The 7,332-nt window shown below is 47.0% G+C and overlaps 1 pseudogene across 1 annotated transcript; it reads left to right on the top strand.

Annotated features, from left to right (window-relative positions):
• Nucleotides 1-4,959: 4,959 nt before the first annotated feature.
• Nucleotides 4,960-6,296, top strand: LOC309527598 (1-phosphatidylinositol phosphodiesterase-like; annotated as a pseudogene). The gene is made up of 2 exons: nt 4,960-5,066; nt 5,290-6,296. The product of its transcript is annotated as a 1-phosphatidylinositol phosphodiesterase-like (transcript).
• The last annotated feature ends 1,036 nt before the right edge of the window (nt 6,297-7,332 follow it).

The raw sequence follows: 7,332 nt of genomic DNA, 5'->3' as shown, positions 1-7,332 counted from the left end.
GGGAGATTTATTTTCTTTCACATTCAATTTATGGTATTTGAGAAAGTCAGATCATGCATTGAGAATTCAGAAGCAATTGTGTTCCTTTGGAAGTATTTCCTTTGGTTATAAATATCTGCTCAGAAGTAGGACCCATTGAACCCAGGTTAGTGGATATAGGATTGTGGCCTCATTCACTTAGATTACAGATTACAGATTACAACCACTCTGAAATTATTTAAACCAAACCTAATTGTTTTAAGATGGGCCTGTAACAATGGGCCTGTAATCACTGCACTACAAATAACTACTTGCACTACATGAACAATATTGGCAAGCTTATTAACCTTCAGCTGTTATTTAATAAACATCCTATTCCCTGTTAGCATTTATTGCATGGGCCAAGCGCATAAGGCATACTGTGTGCCAATGGGGATTTGATAGTGAAAATAAGACACAGAAGACTATGGGGTGGGTTAGATTAGGCCACAACTTTATAGATTTCAGATGTAAGCCGTTTTGGCATCAGGCGTTGGATAAGCATCCGCCATCCACCCTTAACCAGACCACGTGCTGGTTGAACTTAATAATAATCATCGTCATCATTATCATTATTGTCAGGGGTTCAGGAGCAGAGGCGAGGGCAAGGGAGGAAACAGAGAGTGAAGGGGAGGAGTCCGAAGGAAAGATGAGCGATGACGACGACCCGAGATCTCCGAGTCTTTCCAGTGAATCGGAAGATTCACAGAAAGGAGCGTCAGTGACCAGAGCAAGGGGGGAAGAAGGGACAAAAGGGGGTTCAGAGAGCAGCAGTTGGAAATCGGGGCCAACATCCCCAACAGAGCGCAGTGGGGGAGAAGGGCGCCAGGCATCGGGATCAGGCGGCTCGCTGCAGGGGGGAGGACATGAGTCAGGAGTGGCCACACCTCCATCGGAGAGAGAAGAAACGGTCAAACGGAAAGTGGAAGGGTGGGCGCGCGCGCCAAGTTCAAATGCACAGGAAGGTGGCACAGTAAGCAGCCCGGAAAGGGAGCCAGGTCCTAAAGCCCGCCGCAAGGAGACAGAAGGGTCCGGGGGGTCAGCGTCAGAAGAGTCCCGGAAGGAAGAGACCACGGGGGGCAGAGGGACCCAGAGAAGAACGGTCAGGAGGAAAAGGTGGAGTAAGGCTAGGGTATTAAGTTGGTGTACAGGAGGCGGAGACTCAGACAGAGCTTCGCCGGTCTAGCTTATAAGACGTAGAGTTGCGCACTACAGCTTGAAAATGGAAACTGTAAATCAATAAAGACTTTTATACAGTGAGTGCTGGCTAGCGTGATCTGTGAGCTCTGTGAGCTCGGATCTGGAAGCAGCTCTGACAATTATTATTTATTATTTTATTTATACCCTGCCCATCTGGCTGCATTTCCCCAGTCACTCTGGGTGGCTTACAGAATATATAAAACATAGTAAAATATCAAACATTAAAAACTTCCCAATACAGGGCTGCCTTCAGATATCTTCTAAAAGTTGTATAATTCTTTATCTCCTTGACATCTGAAGGGAGGGCATTCCACAGGGAGGGCACCACTACCAAGAAGGCTCTCTGCGTGGTTCCCTGTAACCTCAGTGTCCAGACTGGATGATGGGGTTGGAGATGCTCCTTCAGGTATACTGGGCCAAGGTCGTTTAGGTAGGGCTGCCAAACGTCCAGACTTTACCGGGATTTCAAAGGCTGAATTGATGTCTGGGGGGAATTTCAGAAAGGCAGCACTTTGTCCTGGATCTTCGGGTTTTCCCTACTTTAGGGCTTTAAAGGTCAGCACCAACATTTTGCATTGTGCTTGGAAATATCCTGGGAGCCAATGTAGGTCTTTCAAGACCGGTGTTATATGGTCTCGGCGACCACTCCCAGTCACCAGTCTAGTTGCCGCATTCTGGATTAATTGTGGTTTGCGGGTCGCCTTCAAAGGTGGCCCCACGTAGAGTGCATTGCAGTAGTCCAAGTGGGAGATAACCAGAGCATGCACCACTCTGGCAAGACAGACAGTGGGCAGGTAGGGTCTCAGCCTGCGTACCAAGTGGAACTGTAAACAGCTGCCCTGGACACAGAATTGTCCTGGGCTTCCATGGACAGCACTTAACGAAATAATACAATAAAATACTGGTGTGTTCTGAAGGGCCTTCTAGGCTTTCAGAAACTGCTTGGACCCATGTTTCCTAGGCGCAAGTGCAAGTCTGGATGAGCCCATAGTGCAAAGGGCACATGTGAAATGTGTCAAGAGCAGTGCACCAGCTCAAGTAACTTTGGCAGCCCAGCCCAGCCCAGGTGAAGCTGGTGAAGATTGACTAAATGAGGGAGGTGCTTGGCATGATGTTCAAGATTGGTTGATAAAGCCCTGTCAGATCTGCAAACGAGGCTTAAGCAGGCGCTCAAACCTGTCTTTCCTGCCTGTTGAGTAAGGTGACATCCACAAACTGATGAAATATTAATCTGTTTGTAACATTTTAGCAATTAAATCTGAACTCTAAAGTGAGAGAGGCAGGAGAGGATCATGATTTCCAAAACAAGTAAATGGATCTGGGGCAGAAGAGTTGCTTAAACCATAGAACAAAGGGGACCTGTACCCAAAATGTTCCACTATGCAGCGCTCCCTATCCACCCTTTGATTCTTTCCAGCACTTTGTTTTCTCTATTTTCCTCAGTTATCATTTCTTGCCTACTGAGCATGTTCAGTCCTCGTCAGCTTGCTTCTTTTCCTTTTTGTTCTTTGACAAAGGGGTTTCCCAGAACACAATGGAGCAGTTCCCTTATTGGGGAAACGTTTCACTGTTCTGAGCTTTTTAGTTTAAGGAAAATGCGATGAGGGACTCATACCTGCTTCCTTTTGCACCATGCTTTCCTAGCACAAGTCCGGGCTGCTTTTCCTGGAAAAACCCACATTTCACTGTGGAATTGGAGCAAATGGCAATCTGTGGAAAACCTGACTGACAAAATATGCTTGGACACAGTAAAACCCAGACCTGTGCCTAGAAATGCAGCACAGAAGGCAGTCTGGAGGAGCACTTCAAGGCAACATGATAGAAGAGTGTAAAATTATCCATGGCTTAGAGAAATTGGGCAGAGAAAAGCTCCCCATCCCCATAGCACTATGTGAACTTGTGAACATCCAATGAAGCTGAATGTTGAGGGATTCAGGGCAGGTAAAAGAAAGTCCTTCATGCAGCCCAGTGTTAAACTGTGGAATGTTCTCCCTTAGGAGGCAAGGATGGCCACTAACGTGAATGGCTTCAGAAGAGGGTTAGACCAATTCATGGAGGAGAAGGCTTTTGGTGACTACTAGCCACAATGGTTGGAGGCAGCAGGTCTCTGAATGTCAGTTGCTCTTGTGCGCAGTGGCTGCTTGGGTACTTCCCACAGCTATCTTGTTGGCCACTGTAAGAGCAGGACACTGGACTTGGTGGGCCACTGGTCTGATCCAGCAGACTCTTCCAGTGCTCTTAAGCTGATACAATACCCTCTTGTGTATGCCATTTTGGCTACGAAAGGACCAGTGGTCAGAGAACTGAGACCTGCAACAGAATGTTGTAGTGCAGGGTGTTAAGGATTCCAAGCATTCCATTATTGCCTGTAGGTTTCCTGTTTCTCTTCCCAGCAGTGCATGAGCATTCAATGCCACTAAGCATGCTCAGTCCAACTTCCCTCAGAGCTGCTTTTTTTTTGGGGGGGTGTCCAGAGGCGGAGCTAGTGGCTCTGGCACCTGGAACGGCACACATGCTGTGCACCCAGGGGCGGGATGAGAATCCCAGGGGGACGCCGCAGTGATGTCACCCCTCCTCAGGGATGACACCCGGGGTTGGCCACATACACTGCACACCCCTTCCTCTGCCAGTGGGGGGTCCCTTCCCATGAGGGTTTCTTCCCCTAAAGATTAGTTGTACTTCTGCAAAACTTAGGGTATCTTGAGTCAGTGGTGTATTGGGGGGCACAACCAGGGCCCCCCGCTACAGGCTCCTTGCCAAGCTCCTACTGCCTTCCAGAGCTGTGAAGAGGCAATTCATGCCCAGCCTGATATTCAGATGCATTAGTGCCTCCAAGCATGAAGACGGATCAACCATACTGACCATTTTTACGCAATTCAAACTCCAGCAAATCCTCCTAAAGGAGGTGTTCTGAAAATCAAGGGGTTGGGTTTTGAAAGGTCGGGGTTTTTCACATTAAAAATATGAGCACTAACTTCGCCAAACAGAAGATAAGTGCACCTGTGTGTTGAAAGTGGGCTGCTCTTCTGAAGAACTGGGATTCAGTTGTGGTGCTTCTGTAGCAAAAGTCCTTCCATATGCCTTTAAATCCACCAATGACAGATGAGGCAGCCACAGCTCCTCTTGCCCCATCCCTTGCTGATCCTTCCATCCACCCCCTTCCCTCACCCAGTGCTGCTGGGCAGAGAGGGGGAGGACATTCAAATCTAGAAGGGAATGGGTGGGGGAAACTCTGGATGCCTCTTCCTCTGCTACCTTGAGAGATTTAAATATGCCTAAGTTCATGGGGTTATTCACCCATGCACCTACCCATCAACCTCCCAGATATAAATGAGGAAGAGGGCATTTATGTGGTGGTGGACGTGCTCTGCAATGGCCTACCCACTGGAAATAAGGGGTGCACCAACTTTTATACAATATCAGTGTATGCTGAAAACTTCCTTGTTCATCTTGGTCTTTGCTAGCTGTTGATGCTAGCTGCTGTAGAATTGTTAATGAGAGCTTGTTGGGACTTGATTGTAACTGTATATTTTAAAAATTGTATTTGTACTGTTTATAAGATAATACAACACACTGAATAACTTGAATTTGGTATGTACGCGTATATTCTCTCTGTGTGTATGTTGTTGTTTTTATGTAGACACACAGAGACAGACAGAGACATTCGTTTCTCAAGTTCTCAGCTGCCTCATATTACTACAGGAAGTGGTAAAGCTACGATGTTTTCTATCCCTTGCAGGAAAGTTCATTTTCACCATGGAGACTGAAAATCATGAGCAGACAGAGGCATTTGACAACACTCCATGGCCCACTGTTACCCTCCCTTACTGGATGTCAGATATGACAGTTTGATTCCCTCCCCCTCTTTCTTTTTCTTTTTCCTTTCCCCTCCTGTGAAGAGGCTGCATCCTAATGTTTTAATGTTGTATCTTAAGCTTTTAAATTGTATTTTAATCAACTTGTTTTTATTATTGGTTGTTAGCCGCCCTGACTTGGCTGGGGAGGGTGGGAAACAAACAAACAAACAAACAAACAAACAAACAAACAAACAAACAAACTTCTCCTTTCCAGAGTCTCAATCCCTGGTACCCGTGATTCCATGAGTCTCCTTGGTGACTTGAAGATCCACTGTCAGAGCTGGCCTCTCGAAGCTCAGCTGGCTGCTGGCATGCGCTTTCTGGACATCCGCTGCAAACTAGAAGGTGGCCATTTTCTTATCTACCATGTCAACACTTTCCAGAAGGCTGATTTTTCTGAAGTTCTGAACAAGACATTGAGCTTCCTCAGGGACCACCCACAGGAGACTGTACTTATGAGGGTCAAAGAGGAACTCCCAATTATTCCCAAAGAAGACTTCGCCCCCTGTTTGCAGCAGTATTTGGATGAAGAAGGCCAGGGCTGTGTTTGGACAAAGGAGGCCATTCCCACCTTAGGCCAGGCATGAGGCAAGGTGGTCCTCTTGGAGGAACTGGAGAAAGAGGTGTTGGGAGTGCTGTATGAGGAACTAAGTGTTGGTGATGCCTGGGACGTTTTCTCTGCGGAGCGCAAATGGGACTGGGTTAAGGAACACCTTAATGCAGCAGCCAATGGTGACCAAGCTGTCATACACCTTACCTATTGCTCTGGTAATGGGCTTTTCACCAACCCTGAGGAACTAGCCAAATAAATCAATCCACTCTGCTATGAACACCTGAGGGCTCAGGCTGTGGAAGTTGTGTGTTGGGGTGTGGTGATAATGGATTTTTCTGGTACAGGACTGATTCGCACCATTGTGGAGAGTAATTTGGAGATGGGGAGTGGCCACACAACCACTTAGCTTGGTAGAGGTTAGTTTTTGTTAAGAGATGTACTAAGGAAGCCAAGTTAAGGAGAGCCTAATCTATAATCACAGATATTTGTAGGCAGGTTGTTATCACCTAGTGGTGTCCAGAATCACTTTGTTTTGTCCATTATTCCTTTACTACTGACTAGACCATTTGCCTTTGTTCTGTTTGCCAGCATGAAGTTCAGTGAAGTGTTTCAAGAGGAGTGAGACCAGAGCTCAGTGATAGTCCTTGCTTTGCATGGAGATGTTATCAGGTTCAATCTCTGGCATTTCCAGGCAGAGTCCAGAAAGAGCCCTGTCTGTTAAAAAGAAATGCACATGAAAAGTCATATTTCTATACATATAATAACAATCTAAGAATGTTGTCACACTGCAGTTCACTTGGCCAATGACAGAGGGTGTTACTCAGCAGTAACAGCAGGGAGGACGGGGGGGGGGGCTTTCTCCTCTTCATTTCACTCTCCCCCACTGATGACATGCTGATCCTTTCAATCTTAGACATCAGAAATTAAAATATTGACTCCAAGGTGGATGAGACCTTCCCCTTTCCACCTCATGCTGCTGCCACTGTCACTCCAGAGCCAGTGGTTGGCTGTCACTTCTGGGTGCTTTCCATGTCCCTTTCCATCTCATACCATTGTGGCCTATGGCGGGGGTGGGGAATGAGGGACAGAAAGTCTTTCCTCACATTCACCACCCCATCACTTCTGAGCTGCCTTTCTGCTGCAGTTAGCAGCACCAAGTTGTCTGTGGTCAAGCGGAGTGCAGTGTGGTGACATTCTTAGTTTTTTATTATATGCAGTGCTTTTTATTGGGGGGGGATGCAGGGGTACGCATACTCCTAAACATTTTGTGAATCTTTGTATTTTTGTCCATTTGTTCAGTGGTGTAGGTAGCCACTTGAGTGCTGGGGGCGGTGCGCGTGTTCTGCAGCTGGGGATGGGGCGTGCTGCGTGGAGCCTCTCTGCCGCCCCCCCCTCAGCTGTAGGGCAGATGGGCAGATGCAAACACCACGTTGCAGGCCCCCTTTTTTAAAAAAAACCAACACACTCAGATTTTTGTCACTTTGTCACCCCCCTCAAGTTTGGGTTTTTTGTTTTTTTTACAAGTTAATGAAGAAACTGGACAGAATGCATTTAGGAATATATGCATGAAAAAGTGGCATGGATCAGAAATGGTCTGATGCCGTATTATTCACTCTGCTCTAGCCAATCTAGGGAGTCGGTTGGGCCAGTTAAAGTGCAGAAGGTTACAGGGCTTTCTAATGAAGGTAATCAGTGGTGGGGGGA

This window comes from Podarcis vaucheri (assembly GCF_965113315.1).
Source record: "Podarcis vaucheri genome assembly, chromosome: 2".
NCBI classification, from domain to species: Eukaryota; Metazoa; Chordata; class Lepidosauria; order Squamata; family Lacertidae; genus Podarcis; species Podarcis vaucheri.
The sequence above is the reverse complement of the archived record's forward strand: the minus strand, read 5'-3'. Positions and strand labels throughout refer to the sequence as shown.